Here is a 17,943-nt window from a genome sequence, read left to right on the forward strand (position 1 = left end):
TGGGAGCCCAGTTCTGCTCTTACACCCATGGGGTCGCCATGAGCGGGAGTCAACCCCACGGGAACAGGCGGTTTTGGACCCAGGGTTTACTGGGCTCTTTGTGCAGACCAGGAAGCTGATGAGCCAGGCAAAGGGAGGTGCACAGACAATTCTTCCCAGGGACAGAGCTGAAGGTGATGCCTGGAAGCTACAAAAAGGAGATTGTTCTGTAGAAAGAGGGTTAATAGTGTGTCAAAGAGGAAGTAGGCCACCTCTGGAAAGGCTAAGCTGCCTCTCCTGGAGCTGAGAGGCCCTCCTGGAGGAAGACTGCATGGAGGGGAAGGTAACACCACAGGGCATTTGGAACTAGAATGCCTCAGAGGTCTGCTTATCTGTGCAGATCCCTGCTGCCTGCGCCAGGACAAACACAGAGCCTCATGGGAGGAGGGGTGTGTGCTCTACACCTGTAACCCCTTTCTTCCTGTCCCAGTGAGAGGAGCGACACCAAACCTGCAAGCAGGTGGCCTTCTACAAACCCGAGCCTTATGCCGCCCAGACTTGGCACAGTGCGTTCCGTTTGAGGAAAGTGTAAGAGGGTGCAGCACCTACCTAGCTCAGGCAGGGAACCCAGCAGAGGGGCTTTTGAGTTAGAAATGCCACTCTGCTGGTCACCAGCTACCTTACTTTCCCTTCCCGTGCCTCAGTCTCCTCACCTGTAATGAAGGAATAGAAATATCTACCTCACAAGATTATTGTGAGCATAAAATGGGAAAATGCATCTGACTGTCCTGTACAGAAGGAGCCCTGGTGGCACAGTGGTTAAAGCACTCAGCTGTGAACTAAAAAGTCCGTGGTTCGAACCCACCAGAGGCTCCCAGTGAGAAAGAGGTTGGTGTCTGCTCCTGTAAAGATTAGGAAATCTTATGAGGCAGTTTCCCCTTGTCCTATAGCACCGTTTATGAGCTAGAACCACCTGGATGGCAGCAGGTTTATCCTGCAAAGTGCCTAGGATATAATACAGCTGATGCTCATTGTCCCCGGCTTCCATGCTTGCTCATTCACCCACTTGCTCAGATGTATCTGTAAGCCCACAATTATTACTGGTGGTGCCTTCACGATCACTCGTGGATGCGCACAGAGTGCTGAGAAATGTGAGCTGCCCCAGCTGAGGCTGGACAAGGTGATGCTCTGCCTTCTGGCCTCAGCTCTCAGACTGTAAACAAGTCCTTTTCTTGGTCTGTTTCAGGCCACATTTTTGTGTTCTTTGCTGCTGATTTTGCTGTTTAAATGGCCCCAGGCATTGTGCGGAAGTGCTGTCTCCTGTCCCTAAGCACAGGAAGGCTGTGATGTGCCTCATGGAGAAATGGGTGTGTTAGGTAAGCTTCCTTCAGACGTGAGTTACTGTGCTGTCAGCCATGAGTTCAATGTTAATGAATCAACAGTATGTGTTTAATAAGGCATCCTTAAACACAAGCACACATCAAACAAGGTTATTGTTATATAGAAAAAGTTATGGAAGATGATTGCATTATATTGCATTACATTACATTATGGATGGTTACTACATTAGACTAAGCCAGGTGAATTTTCCTGGTTGCAGAAGTAAGCATTTGTGCAAATAATGGGGAGGCCTGAGTGGCTTTGCAGAGCCAGCCCTGTCCACTCCCGGGGGAACACTGGGAGGACGTGAAATTCCTCTTCTATGTAAGGTCCCTTCCTGGCGCAAACACTTGGCATTCGGCTGCTTATCTTAAGATTGGTGGTTCGAAGTAACCCAGCACTGCCGTGGAAGATAGGCTAGGCCACCTGCTTCCATAAAGATTGTTGTTGTTATTAGCTGCCATCAAATCGATTTCTACTCCTAGAGGCCCGATGTGACAGATTGCAGCCAAGAAGTCCCCATGGAGCAGTTCTGCTCTGTAACATAAGAGGTCGCCATGAGTCGGAGTCGGGAAGTGTGTGCCTTAGAGCAGATGGCGAGTGCCAGCAGTTCCTGGGCTCACACGGGAGGATCAGAGCCTGGGAGGTTAGCAGTTTCCTGGGGGGCTTGTTGCAAATGAGGAGTAATTCCCCTCAGACACTCTGAATCAAAGGAATTAGGGCAATACTTGGTGGTGCGGAACCTGGGCAGGGATCCAGACTCCTCCATCCAGTCATATAACTTTGCTTCCGGAAATGGATCTTCCTGAGCTGGGAGCTGAGGCATGGTGAGCCTCTGACCCGACCGCTGGGTTTGGAGGGCATTCCTCCCCAGAGAGATGCTTGCTCTTAGACGTGAACCCTGAAACAGGAGATGGGAAACTCTCAGCCGAAGAACTTAGGAATCAATTCTGTGTAGGCTTTGTGCCCAGGAAATCAACAGCACAGTAAGGAAATGGGGCAATAGGCAGAATATTCCCCAGTACCAGAATAGAAGAGAAATAGGCATTAAACTGATCAGTGGTACAGACACCGAAGTGGTAATCCGTCTCAGAACATATTTAACCTTCAGTACTTGGGGCATCTTCACGGGAACAGGAATTTTCTGCAGGCCCTGGGTCGGTTAAATGGTTAAGGCACTCGGCTGCTAACCGAAAGCTTGGAGATTTGAGTTGACACAGGGGCACCCCAGAAGAAAGATCTGGCAATCTGCTCCTGAAAAATCAGCCAGGGAAAACTCTGAGGAGCACAGTTCTACTCTGACACACACGGGGGCGCCATGGGGCAGAATTGACTGCACAGCTACTGGTTTGATCTTTGTGGTGCAGTTATTTGGATTGGATGGTGTGTTCCCGCAGGATCTTCTTACTCTTCTTGATCCCTTACGGTAGCTCCTCACTGTTTCAATAATCACACTCCATTAGTGCTTTAAGCAGCAATGGACACGTTCACACAGAGTCATGCATATAGCAGAAAAGTATCTGAGCACAGGTAAGATTTTCCGTCCTCTGTAAGGCATTTGTTGATTAGGAGAGATCCACATTTCTCTTCAATACTGTGTGTACCCTTCACTAATCTGTCTTTGCTAAAAATCACAGAATGCTAAACAAAATGTTTTTAGTATTCATTTTGGTTGAGGCCCCAAAACAAAAGGCTTCTGCAGGATTTGCGAAGGAAGTGGTCAGGACCAGTTTTGCAGCCCTTAGATACGTAACCACCCACCTTCTGCCTTTAAATAAGGCTGATTTTCTTGGTTAGAGAGACCAAGAAAAGAGTTGGTAGTTAGATCTTGATCCTCAGTGGAGCTGTCGGTGGGTGGGGGTGCCCGTCTCCACCCAGGGAAAGGGGTCTCAGTGGGCACTCTGGAGGGCTTGGTATGTGTCCTGGGCAATGCCAATGTCCTTGGAGCTCTGATTGCAGAGCGAGCAGAGCTGGCTGCTTGGAGGCAGCCTAGGACTCCAGCATTTAAATGGCAGGAGCATGAGTGCCTTCTGTGTGCCCAGGGTCCATCCTGGGAGACAATGTTACCCCACAGAAGGAAGCAAGGAGTGCACTGTGGTTGCTGATGGCTCAGGAAGGAGACAGAGAGATGCATTCAGCCACCACACTGATGAGAACTACAGATAAGAAACCCTCCCATAAACACTGTGTGCAGGTTTTTGTGTGAACGTAGGCTTTCAATGTTGGTAAATCAAGGAGCACGATTGTTGGATCATACGGTGTTGTGGGTTGAATTGTGTCCCCCTAAAACATATGTTTTAAATCCTAACCCCTTTACCTGGTGGCACAGTGATTAAGTGCTCAGCTGTTCACCAAAATATTGGTGGTTTGAACCTACCAGCCGCTCCACAGGAGAAAGATGGGGCAATCTGCTTCCATAAAGATTACAGCCTTGAAACCCTTGAGTCAGTTCTACTCTGTCCTGTAGGGTCTCTATAAGACAGAATCGACTTGACAGTGATGAGTATACCTGTGGTTATATTCTCATTTAAGAATGGGATTTCTTTGTTAAGAGGCTATATCAGTGTAGGGTGTGTTTTAAGACAATCACCTTTGACAGAGAACAAGAGCAGATTAGGCACAGAGAAGCAAGCAAAGATGGGAGAAGATAGATGCCACACCATATGAAGATCACCAGGGAACAGGACCTTCCCCCAGAGCCTACAGAGAGAGAAAACGTTCCTCTCCAGCCAGCACCCTCCCTTTGGACTTCTAGACTCCTAAACTGAGAGAAAATAAATTTGTGTTCATTAAAGACACCCACTTGTGGCATTTCTGTTATAGAGCACTAGATAACCAAGATGATGTTTGGCTTTGTAAGAAAACTGCCAGGGTCTTCCATTCGGCCATGTTGTGCACTCCCACCAGGGATGAATGGGAGTTCCTGTGGCTCCACATCCTCACCAACATATATTGATGTCGGCATTATGTATTTTAGCCATCGGAATTGGTATGTTTTGCTCATTTTTCTACTAGGTTATTTGTCTTTCTATTATTGGCTTGTAAGGGTTCTTTCTATAATCTGGAAATTAGTGTCTATGAGCCTCGTTTTTGTGCCCAAATTTAATGATGCAAAAATATTCTACTTACCAGATGGAAAACAAATACGTGTGTAAAACAGAGTGGATAATAAAGGTTAAAAAAGGGATGATTTTGATTTTATCAAATTTTGATTATATGAACCAAGGAAATCTGGTATTTCTTTTTTCTGGTAATAATATATTTTTTTAAATTATCATTGAAAAATGTACTTCTTGAGTCCTGGAGAATACACTAATGTTTCCGTTTTGTTATTTTTATTATCTTTTAACCATGTCAGTGACAAAACAAAAAGGTAAATATCATATTAAAAAAATACTCCCAAAACGAGTTTGCTTCTAGGCAGGAGAACTCTGAATCACACAGGATATGGGCAAAGAGGGCTACTTTCTGCTGTATTTTATACCATATGCATGTAGGACCACTAAAGAAATAAAATTTTGAAAAGAACAAGCACTTCCAGAATATTCTTGCTTATACTTTTATTAGGAAGAAGATGAATAGAAGTAACTAAAAATTAAAATCAGAAGGAGGAAATTACTTAAAAAAATTATTAGAAAAGCAATATGACCCACAATTCAGAAAGTCTGGGAAACCACTATTATTTTGTAGCGTATTTTTTGCCACCCTCCATTGTATATTTTACATAAACCAAAACCCTTTGCCTTCAAGTTGATTCTGACTCCTAGTGACCCTGTACGACAGAATCGAACTGCCCCACATACTTTCCAAGGCTATAATCTTGACAGGAGCAGACTGCCCCATCTTTTCTCCTGCAGAGCAGTTGGTGGGTTCAAACTGCTGACCCTTCATTGAGCAGTTGAGCATTGCAACCACTGTGCCACCACTAAGAACTATGCAGTTTTGGGGCAACTTTTTCATTTCTTTGTTTGATATTGAAAAGGTCAGGATTCCTAACTAGTTCGTGTGTCTTCCATTCATAGTCAGATGTTTACAGAGAGAATTACGTGCAGTTCCCAGATGAGAGGCACGGAGGTTATAATGTCCTCAGTAGTCTCCCATCCTGAGAGGATGACCTTGTTGTTGTTGTTGGGTGCCCTTGAGTTGATTCCCACTCACAGCGACCACACAGGACAGAGTAGAGCTGCCCCATAGGGTTTCCCAGGCTGTCGTCTTTACTGAAGCAGATCACCAGGTCTTATTTCTGCGGAGCTGCTGGTGGGTTCAAACTGTCAACCTTTCACTTAGCAGCTCAGGACTTAATCGTTGTGCCACCAGGGCTCCTTAAGAGGATGACCTTAGACAGGGTGTTGTCTGCAGAGGTGAGCTCTGAGCTAAGCCAGGAGGGGATCTCAGGAAGAGGACATGGTATGGAAGGTGAGAGGGGAAGTCCTTCTTCTCCACAGCTGCTCTCAGCTCAGCCACCAGGGGGCGACCACGCGCCATGCTGAGGTTCCCTCCATATGGCAGATGGCCGCCCCTGCCCAGTTCTCCTAACACCAAACATCGAACCCTGGGGACAATTTGTGCCTGCAGAAACCTTCACATGGCAAATTTCCACAGGTTAAAAACAAAACTGCCCTGTATTTCAAAGAAGAAAATAATTGTGCATTCCTGAGCCCCTAAATTAATACCCAATTTAAATACTGTTTGGTTCGAGATGGTAGAATTCTCACCGTCTATGAGGGAGACCCGGGTTTGACTTCCGGCCAGTGCACCTCGTGCGCAGCCAGCACCCATCTCTCCGTGGAGGCTTGCGTGTTGCTATGATGCTGAGCAGGTTTCAGCGGAGCTTCCATACTAAGATGGACTAGGAAGAACGGCCTGGCAATCTAGTTCTGAAATCAGCCAGTGAAAACCCTGTGGGTCACAATGATCTGACCGAAAACTGACCACCGGGATGGCACAGGACCAGGCAGCGTTCTGTTCCACTGTGCATGGGGTCGCCATGGGTTAGGGTGGACTCCAGGGCAGCCGACACCACCGAGATGGACCAGTTACTCCAACAGTGAACACTGGTTGTCACCTCACGACAAAACAGGGCAGTTTCCCTGCATACACAGCTCGCTACCTGCATTCCATTGGCTTTTGTGTCCTTGTTACTGAGGTGCACTTTGGACTCTCCCTACACAGCATACAATCCCAAAACCATTGCCGTTGAGTCAACAGTTGGAGCGTTGTCTTATATGCTTAACCAACCACCAACTGCCGACGAGTCGATTCTGACTCATAGCGACCCTATAGGACAGAGTAGAATTGCCCAATAGAGTTTCCAAGGAGCAACTGGGGGATTGGAACTGCCGACCTCTTGGTTAGCAGCCATAGCACTTAATTACTACATCATCAAGGTTTCCCTTATATGCTTCGGTATGATGAAAGCATATAACACAACTCTCTAATTATGTAATTCCGTGTGGCACAACTAGTGGTCCCTGGACCAGACCAGCAGCATCAGTACCACCTGATACACACTCATGCACCATACACCAGACCACCCGAATCAGGAACCCTGTGGGTTGTTATTATTGCGGGATGCTGTCCAGTCGATTCCAAGTCATAGTGACCCCATATGACAGAGTAGAACTGCTCCATAGGGTTTCCAAGGCTGTAATCTCTACAGGAGCAGATCACCAGGTCTTTTCTCCCATTGCAGTGCCAACCTCTCGGGTAGCAGCCTTGCTTAACTTTGTTGCCACTGGGGTTCCCTGGGGGGCAGAAAATTGTGTTTAACCACTGATGTAATTAAATCTTTCATGCCAAAAAGAAAAAAAACAACAGTAAATAGAACAGACATCACCATTGCTAACTATGCACAAGGTTGTCTTCTATAAAGGGGCAAACTGTGAGCACCAAGAGAGGAGAACTTAACCAGCGAGAAGCAACTATCCAGAGTCATAGATGAGCAGCGGGCTTCTTGGACCCCAGGAACTCCCTACTCACAGGTATGAGCTTCACACATCGCGTCTGGAAAACACAAAGAAGCAGGGAGAGAAAACACACTACTAACTAAAGACACACCCACAGTTGTCATGGAGTAGATTCTGGCTCATGGCACCCACAATCAAATAGATTAACTCAAGTACTGTATCTCCAGGTGTGACCATATCCCCTTTGAACACCATAAAAAAATTTTTTTTTCATCCCCCAAACCGTCCCGACCTCAGTATCTGTAGCCACAATCGTGGAGGTTTCTATGGATTTCGTTCTGGTGGCAACCTGCTCATGACCCTTGTATATTTTTCCAGCAAAGGGTTACCTTCCAGTTCAACATTTACCTTGGAGAAGGGGACCTTCTACCTAACCTGTGAGACAGACACTCTGGAAACGCAGAATGATAACGCCTCAGTGCTTGATGTCCACCTGGTGAGTAACTTGTCGTTTCTTCTCCTTCCCTGCTGGTTTACAAGTGGGCACGGGCCCCGGCTTGCGCAAGAACCATGTCCGTACCACCAGGTAGGTCTGGGTTTTAGGAAGAAAGATGATACCGTGTCACACCTACAAATTGTGTATCTTTTCACAGACTGGAAACGGCTGCTGACCAAAGGGTCGGCCGTTCGAATCCACCAGGCGCTCCTTGGAAACTTTATGGGGCAGTTCTACTCTGTCCTATAATATGAGTGGGAATTGACTCAACTGTACCGGGTTTGGTTTGGTTTTGGTTTTCACAGACTGTTTTCCCAGGGAGGACTTTGCACAGAAGAAGAGCTAGACGAGGCTACTTCATCACCACATGTAACAAGGGGACACATATGTCCCCTAAAGTCAAGGCAAAGTAGGGCTCCTTGGTGTCATTCCCAACAGAGTATTGTCTTCTTTTGACAATACAAAATAGTCACCCCTTGCATTTGGATCTTCATTTGGGGCTTAATGTAGGGTCGCTATGAGACGGAATCGACTCGACGGCACTGGGTTTGTTTGGTTTTGGTTTGGTCCACCCTGAGTCATGGCAACCCCACGTGTGTCAGAGAAGAATTGTGCAGCATAGGGTTTTCAATGGCTTGTTTTTCGGAAGTAGATTGCCAAGCCTTCCTTCCAAAGCACCACAGGGTAAATCTGAACCTGGAACCTTTTGGTGAGCAGCTGAGTGCGTGAAGCATTGCACCACCCAAGGACTCCCTTTTGGGGTCAGTCCCTAGTCTGTCTTAGTATGGACACTCCACTGAAACCTGTCCACCACGGGTGACCCTGCTGGTGTAGCTGGCATAGCATAGCTTCCAGCATCACAGGAACATGCAAGCCACCAAGTACAACAAGCTGAGAGATGGGGGGTGGTTCATTGCTTAGGCAGCAAATTGAAGGAAGCATCCACAAACATGGTGGGAAAAAGCCTTGTCTTTGTTTTCAATCTTTGGCAAGAAATCCCTTAGAGCCCCTTAACCCCAAGATGACTGTGGCCTTTAAAGGAACCCCCATAAAGGGGTAGGGATAAATACAATAAATGCAAATATAGGGTCTTATTAAAACAAACAAACAAAAATCTTAAATCCATTGATGTCCCGTGTGTATTTTTGTAAAGAAAAATGCTACCAAATGAAGTGCTGATGGGGGAGGGCTGGGATGGACTTGCAGCTCCTGGTCCCCGCAGGCGGTGGCTGGGCCTCTGGCGTCTGATGCCGTCCTTCTACGTACCTGAGAAGCAACTCCCGGCTCTGCTCCTTTCCCACTGAAACCCCAGATGTATTTCTACCCTCACGTTCTCCAGCTGAGGCAGAAGCAGAGTTTAAGTGGATCCTGTTAGGGTCCCGGAGCTGTGTGATCCACTAGATAACAAGGTAACCACTTGGATTTATGATCAGCAGGAAGAACTTGGGTGCTGGAAAGCCCACTGTAGGACGTCAGCCCGTTTAAATCCTGGGTGCCCTCGGGGTCCCCTCGGCTCCTTGGAAAAAAAGTCAGTCAGGTAGTGAAGGGTGTTAAGATATTACCGCTGCCCAAACGACTTTGAAATGAGAGGCCGCCATCTGAAGTCCATCCTGATACAAGTCCCAGGGGCATGGCAGCTTTCTTCCTGGATCTCTTCTCATCCTATCAGTCATCTTGTTACTGATTGGCGTGGACCTTCAAGGAGGCACAAAATGGTCGTCCTCATCCAAATTGTATGCAGCCTCCAAGGACTAGGTCCAGTCTGTCCTTCTGCTGCAGACTTTCTCTGTTAAAGTCTTGCATCACTGGCCTTTGGGGAAGTGTAACTTTGCCTCTCATCCTGAGTCCAAGTTTTTTTGATTTTCTAATTGCAAGGGTAGGAAATTTGGACCTGAGAATCTCTGTGATTACTTCCAGCTGCAAAATCCCATATCTGTGTGATTAGACACCTTTCAGACTGTCCTATCCTGATTTCCGTGGGACTGGCATATAGAGTATAAGGAGCCCTGGTGGTGCAGAGGGTAAACCGTTCGGCTGCTAACCAAAAGGCCAATGGTTCAAACTCACCAGCAGCTCTACAGGAAAAAGATGTGGCAGTCTGCTTCTTACAAACCTTGTGGGGCAGTTCTGCTCTGTCCTACAGAGTCCTTATGAATCAGAAATGACTCAGTGGCAATGAGATATGGGTAGTATAGGTATTGGCTTCACTTCCAAAGAAAATGGTGAGCTTGTAGACTCTTGGAGCTTATGGACACGAGAACTCCCTCACCGTATGGTGTCCCCAGGTCCCTGGGTGGCAGAAACAGTTTGCTCTGACTACTAACCTAAAGGTTGGCAGTTTGAACCCATCTGGCATACCTCAGAAGAAAGGCCTGGAGGTCTGCTTCCCTAAAGATTACAACCAAGCAAACCCCAGGGAGCACAGTTCTACTCTGTAACACCTCGAGTTGCCCTGAGTCAGACAGGATTCCACGGCCACTGGTTTCAGTTTATTTTAATTCTATGCCCACGTGACTGTGCCTTGTGACGTAACCCCCAATATGGGGTTGTTGCTGTTGGCTGTTAGCTGCTGTTGAGTCAGCCTGTCTCACGGCGATCCCATGCACACTGGAACCAAACGCTGCCTGGTGCTGTGCCAACCCCATGAACAGCTGCAGAATGGATTGTTGTGACCCACAGGGTTTTCCTTGGCTGATTTTCAGAAGTGGATCACCAGGCCTTTCTTCCTCGTCTGGCTTAGTCTGGAAGCTCTGCTGAAACCTGTTCAGCATCAGAGCAACAGCCAAGCCCCCAGTGACAGATGGGCGGTGGCTGCGCATAAGGTGCTTTGCCTGGAAATGGAACCCGGGTCCCCTACATAGAAGGAGAGAATCCACCACTGCACCACCACAAACGCAGATATAGGGTAGTTATAAATATCATAAAATGCAAGTATACAGCCTTAGGAAACCCTGGTGGGGAAGTGCTTAGGAGCTAAGGCTGCTAACCAAAAGGTCGACAGTTGGAATCCACCAAGCGCTCCTTGGAAACCCTATGGGGCAGTTCTACTCTGTCCTATAGGGTTGCTATGAATTGGAATTGACTCAAAGGCAACTGGTTTGCTTTTGTTTGGGTTTTATAGAGCTTTAATTAAACAAAAAAGTATATCAAAACTTCCTAGAGCCAAATGGGGGCTACTTCCTGTTTGAAATTCAGGAATCTCTGAGAAAACAAGTACGTTCTCTGGTCACCATGTGACCCAGCAATGCCACTCCTAGATGTAGCCCCAAAAGACTTGAAATCAGGGACTCAAAGAGATACGTGTACATGAATGTTCACTGCGGTATTATTCACAATAGTCAAATGGTGGAAACAACCCAAGTGTCCACCAACAAAGGAATGGATAAGCAAAATATGGTCTATCCATACAGTGGAATATTACTCCTCCATAAAGGGAAACGAAGCCCTGATACATGCCATACATGGTGGACCTTGAAAACACGCTGAGTGAAGCAAGTCAGACTCAAAAGGACAAGTGTCGTACGATCCCACTTAAATGTCTCAACTAGACAAATGCATGGGTGTTGTTGCTAGCTGCCTTCGAGTTGATTCCAACTCATTCTGACCCCAGGTGACAGAGTAGAACTGCCCCACAGGGTTTTCTAGGCTCTAATCTTCATGGGAGCAGATCACCAGGTCGTTTCTTCAGTGGAGCAGCTGGTGGGTTTCATCTGAAAACTTTTGAGTTGGCAGCTGAGCACTTAACCACTGCACCACCAGGGTTCCTTAGGCAAGTGCATGGAGATAAGAAGGTATCAGTGGTGACCAGGGGCTGAGGGGAGGGAGAAACGAGGAGTTGTTGCTGAAGGGGCACTGGGTTCCCTTTTCGGTGATGAAGAAGATCTGGGGATGGATGGTGGTGACGGTCGCTCAGCCCAGTGAATGTCATTAATGTCTCTGAATAAAAAAAAGGACAAAAGCATATGAACTTAATATTCTGCTTAGTAAAATAAAAAGTGGAGGTGACCTTAGCTTAGGGTTGGAGAAGCCAGAAAAGCAAACTCTGGCATTTGGTTGTCTGGCCCAGGGCTTTGTAAAGGGGGGCTTGACTCTCCGGGTTGGGATGCCCACCTTGGTTGGGTGCCCTGTTTAGACTCGCCCTGGGGCTTATCCAGCCTCCCCACAGTGCCCTGGTGCCTCAGAAGGGGCTTCTCGGTTAATTAACAGATTGCTTTATGTGGGCTGGAAACCCTGGTGGCATAGTGGTTAAGAGCTACGGCTGCTAACTGAAAGGTAGGCAGTTCGAATCCACCAGGGGCTCCATGGAAAGCGTATCGGGCAATACCACTCTGTCCTATATGGTCGCTATGAGTCGGAATCGACTTGACAGCTATGGGTTTGGTTTTTGGTTTTTTTTCCAACTGGACCACACAGGGTTTGGTTTTTTTGATTTTAGGTTGTCTATTTTCCTCTGTGTTTTAAGTCATTTGAAGATTTTGACCATGTGTGGGCTGTGTACTGCTTCCTCACATATATTGATGGAACTGTCACAGGTTGAGTAAGCTGGCTCTGACTTTAAATGTTCACCATTTTAGGTAAAGTATTTCCAGATGTATTTTTATAGCCCAGCCACGGGGGTATGTTATTTGGAAATGACTGTGCTCAAGTTGATCTGAGTGGCTTCCGGCCTGGTATCCCATAGCACACCCCCACCCCCTGTGCACCTGGAGAGCGTGAGTGTGTCTTTGCCAGTGTTGCTTCCCTGTAAGTCTCAGCCCAGTGCTGAGATGTAGGAGGGCCTTGATAGGCGTCAGAGTAATTAACATGTGGTGGGTCCATGTTATAGGAGTCCATGGTGGTGCAAATAGTGAAAGCAAGACTGCTAACTGAAATCTTTGTGGTTCAAACCCACCCAGAGGCATCTTGGAAGACAGGCCTGGCAATGTTTTCGAAAGGTCACAGCCTTGAAACCTCTAAGGATCACAGTTCTACTCTGCACATGGGGTACCTGAGAGTGGAAATTGACTTGATGGCAACTGGTAACTGGATCCACCTGAAAATCATTGCAGAAGAATCTTCAGCCTAATCAACCCCACCTCTACCTGTACCTTCCCAAGACACCAGTTATGGAGAGAAATCGTGAGCTCGTGTTCCACTTATGGGACAGGGTTCTAAGTCGATGCCAAAATCTAGTCTCAGCATTATGTTCTTTCTTTGTCTTCTTCCCTAGTAAGCAAACATGGTGACCACCTAAGCAGATGGTGACAGGTGTACACAGCGTGGGAGAGAAGTGTCTCCACTCCAGAATCCCCACAGGAACTGGGCCTTGCCCACCTCCCACAGGGTCCTACTCAGCTGGAGTGACAAGTTGTGAGATGGCAGGGGAGCCGTGCCCCTGGGATGGTCAGCAGATGGGATGTGTAGAGACCACACAACTTGCTGTTGTTTGCTGGACTGTGAAGAACTGCATGAACTATGTCTCTCTAAGCTGCCTTCTATACCATTGCCAATTACCTTTTTTTGGACTTGGAACTACTATTTTCTTATTGACTCTTGCGTTATTTCATTTTGCATGTAGCCAGTGATTATACATAAGCACCGTAGGTAATCTGCTTATTTTTTTTAAACAGATCCATCCATGCAAAATGGTGAATAAAATGTAGATTCTGGTTTTTTTTTTTTGCCAAAATAAAATCGTAGCCCATGTCATTGAAAGCTTAAACTGATTTCTTATAAAGATCACTGTCATATTCTACATATACTTTATAGAAAGCTAGCTTCTATAAAGATGTTTTCACTGTTTACTAGTGAAATGAGCAAAATAAAGTTATTTATCAAAGGCCTTATGTCCTGTACATATATCGTCTTTGAAATATTTGTGATTTAGTTTATTGCCTGTAAAAGAGAAATTATATAATTTATTCAGTAAATACTACTGTAAACTATAGTTTTATTGAGAGAAATACAATATTTTGTTCTCAATTGTGGTAGTACATTGATTCTGATGGTTTGTGGTTTTTTTAATAATTTTTTGTGTGTTTTCAGTGAAGGACTACACAGCAGTTTAGGTTTCCATTCAACAATTTCTACACAAATTGTTCAGTGACACTGGTTATATTCTTCACAATATATGACCATTGCTATTATTTCTGTTCTGGTGGTTCTCCTTCCATTAATCTAGTTTCCCTGCCCCCTTATGGTCTCATCTTCGTTTTAAAGGAACTGTTCAGTGTATGGCCTCATATAGGGGACTTTTTAAAGGAACTCAGTAGTCACGGGTGATATTTTTTGTGAGCTTATCTGCTATTCAGCTCCAAGGTGACCTCAGGGGCTAGTTTCAGTTCAAGGTTTGAAGAGCATCTCAAAACATTAGCCTCCGGGAGTCCTCCAGTCTCGAGGAGTCCAATAAGTCTGGTTTTTTGATTTTTGGGTGTTGTTTGTTCTAGAAATTTGAGGTTCTGTGCCACATTGTTCTCCAGTTCTATCAGCGTCCATTTATTATGGCCCTGATGGTTTTTGGTCTTTACATTTCTTTCTTTTAATAATGAAAAATATCAGAGCCTCCTCATTTCTTGATATTTGGGGATCTTAAATAAGCTGAATCTCATGGCACAGGAAAATGGAAAGATAAAGATCCCTGCACCCCGAGGAAAGACTCAATAGCAGATTCTGCTCAACTCCTTCTGGATTTGAGCAGTATTAGTCTCCTTGTACTGTGTTTTGTTGCAGTAACAAACAACCCCCAAACCATTCATCAACCAAGTTTTATTTCTCGTTCACATTTTCAGGCCAGCTGCAACTGTGTTCCAAGCGTCACCTTTGTCCAGAGTCAGCTCCTGTCTGGGGCGTGCCATTCTTATGGCAGAAGAAAAAGCAATGGTGGAGCCAAGCGCTGGCAACTCTGGAGTTGCAAGAAGAAAACGGCTCACCAACGTGTCTGCCCCTCCTCATGTCTTTCCAAACACCGGAAACCTCCCAAGGAAACCCAAGATTCCACCCCCGGAAGCCTTCCCAGACTGTGGTCCACCAGAGGAGCTTCTGTGGTTACACTGAGTTCTGGCCCAAAGCCAGTCTCTGGAGGCTCCTCCCAGCAGGACCCAGCCTACAAAGACTTCTTAGATTCTACTTGTTTTTCTCCTTTTTATTTTTTACTTTCCTCGCATTCTATACTATATACTGCTATTCCTTGGGAGTCTCTTCTAGCAATCAGGCCATTCAACACAAATGGTCAAGTTCAAAAGTGATGTCACATACATATTCAAGGGGTCAATTGTAATAGAAGTGGGGTTATTGTTTGTTTCTTAAAAGCTGTTTTAACACAATTTTAAGGCCCCAGCTGAAGGCCAGTCCATTCCTTCTTGAGCAGCTAAGTCTATTCTCAAGCCACCCTTCCACCTTACTGAGCACTCACACTTCAAGGCAGGTACCTAACACCTAGGGACAAGCACGTACCCAACACCTAGGGGCAGCTCCTATGCTCTGGGTCCTGCAGAATTATCAGAATACCCATACCCCAGGAAACCTAGCCCACCGTGCCCTGCTTGCATACATAAGCTATCTTCTCCAGATGTGGCTTATGTGGCCCTGCCCTGGGTGCAGCCCCAATTAGGGCCCTGTATCCGTGTATGCTGTGTTCTCCCCAGAGCCTGTGGATATAATCAAGCCTTTCAAATTTTCACTCTCTCTCTCGATCTATACGGTCACTGAGTCGGAATCGACTGGATGGAAATGGGTTAACTGGGCTGTCTTGATCTGTATCTGAACTTACCTTGCCTCAGCCAACGTAAAATGATTAAAAGGCCACACGTGGACTGCCTCCTGGTCCTTCCAACCTAATCATTACTCATACTTGGGCCTCTCCCTCTTCATCACTTTCCGTAGGTGGGGTATCCCCCAACCTCTACCACTTCCTCAGTACCCACCCTCTGCCACCTGCTGGTTGTCCAGGCTCCTCAGGACCCGCACAGGGGTTCTCCTGCCCTTCTATCTACACACTTGCTAATACTGGGCTGCCTCCAGATTCCTCACACCTCCTCATTCCTCACACCTGGCTGTCTCCTGTCCCCTCAAACCTCCTCACTCCCCACACCTGGGCTGCCTCTTGTTCCCTCAGGCCTCCTCATCCCCACACCTGGGCTGCCCCTGGCTCTTCCCACCATCTCATTGACCACAGCTGTGCTTTCTCCTGACACTTTCCACCTCCTTCCTCTGTAGACCTTTGCTGTCTGTTGATCCACCACCTCCTGAGCTACCACACCTAGGCTACCCTTAGCTTACTCCTAAAGACTCAATACATTCACATAGGTGTTCTCTTGGCTCCTACCCACTCCCCCAACTTTCCATAACCTGCCTGGTACCTGAACTTTCACAGTTCGTCCTTACCCACACCTCAGCCATCTCCTAACCCCTCCCTCTTCCTTAGTTGCCACAACCAGGCTGAGTCCTGGCCACTCCTACCTTCTCACTTCCCACCCCAGGGCTGCCTCCTGACCCTCCCACCTCAATAACCGCACCTGAACTTCAACTGACCCATCCCACCTCCTAACTACCTAAAGATATGCCTTCTACCGAACCGCTTCCCACCTTACACCTGAAATCTCCACAGCTTCCTCATTGACACTTCACTCCCCACACCTGGACTGTGCCCTCACCATTCCCACATTCCTTTACCCACCCCAGGGATTTATCCTGTAGACAGGCACTCACACAGATACCTGTCCATGAATGCTCACAGCAGCTCTACTCCCATCAGTCAATAGGTGGAACCAACCCTTATGTCAGTCAAGAGATGACTGGGTCAACAAAGTGTGATTCATCTACACAAGGGAATACCACTGAGCTTTAGAGTGAGAAACTGACAGGTGCTACAATGTGGACTAACCTCGAACACATTAAGCTAAGAAGCAAGTTACAAAATGTGAAATGTTTCCATTTAGATAAGAAATCTAGAGCAGGTAAATCCATAGGCATAGAAAGCCAATCACTGATTGCCAAGGGCAGGGGGGACAGGCATGGGGAGGACTGCTTAATGGGTCCAGGGTTTCTGTTTGTGCTGATGACAATGTTCTGAAATAGATACTGGTCAGAGTTGATAGGATCATGAAAGTACATAAAACCACGGTATCATACCAGTTAAAACCATTAAAACAAAACTTTATTTAATGAGAAATGTACGAGTGAAGATAGTCAGAGCTATAAATGTAAAGTAAGCTGTAAATGTGCTACATATAAACCAGAGAAATACCCACTCAGGTGAAGGGAAGGAAGGATCTCGTTCTGAAGCCGGTGCTCCCTGGCTGGGGCTGAGGAGCTGGTATGGAGTGGGCAAGGTGACTTGCTGGGACTCTGGGGCCTGGGCCAGAGCTGGCCATGGAGGACCTGGGGCTACTTGAGCCCTGGTGTTGATGCGGGAGTAGGGTCAACATTAACTGGTAGCTGAGGAGTTGTTTCTGCAGGCGGCTCAGGATAAGAATCTGACTTTTCATCAGACTGTTCTTCTGGTGTCTGGGCCAGAGCAGCCGAGGGAGGACATGGGGCTACATGGGACCCCTGTGTTGGTGCCAGAGTAGGCTCAACATCAGCTGGTACTGCTGGAGCCGGTTTTGTAGGTGACCTAGGATACGAGCCCACCTTTTCAGCAGCCTCTTCCTCTGGAGCCTGGGCCAGACCTGGAGATGGAAGACATGATGCCACATCTAGCTCTGCTGCTGCTATAGGAATAGGATGGACCTCAGCTGGTGGTCTGGAAGCTTGTTGTAGAGGTGCCTGAGGATAATGGTCAAGCTTTCCAGCAGCCTCTTCCTCTGGAGCCTGGGCCTGACCTGGAGATGGAGGACCTGTTGCTACATTGAGCCCCGGTGTTGCTGCAGGAGCAGGATCCACAGCAGCTGGTGGTCCGTGACTGAGTTCCGGAGGTGGCCCAGGATTAGAACCTGGCTTTCTGTTTGGTCCTTCATCAGGTGCCTGGGCCAGAGAAGCAGATGGAGGGATTGGGGCTACATTGATCCCCACTCTTGCTGCAGGAGCAGGATCGCCACCAGCAGGTGGTCCAGGAGCTGGTTCCTGTGGTGGCCCAGGATGGGAATCCACCCCTCCAGCCGGCTTTCCCTCTGGTGCCAGTGCGGGAGCTGGTGATGGAATAGCTGATGCTGTGTGGAGCTCTGGTGTTGATACAGGAGCAGGATCGACATCTGCCGGGGACAC

Source organism: Elephas maximus, chromosome 9, assembly GCF_024166365.1.
Source record: "Elephas maximus indicus isolate mEleMax1 chromosome 9, mEleMax1 primary haplotype, whole genome shotgun sequence".
NCBI lineage: Eukaryota > Metazoa > Chordata > Mammalia > Proboscidea > Elephantidae > Elephas > Elephas maximus.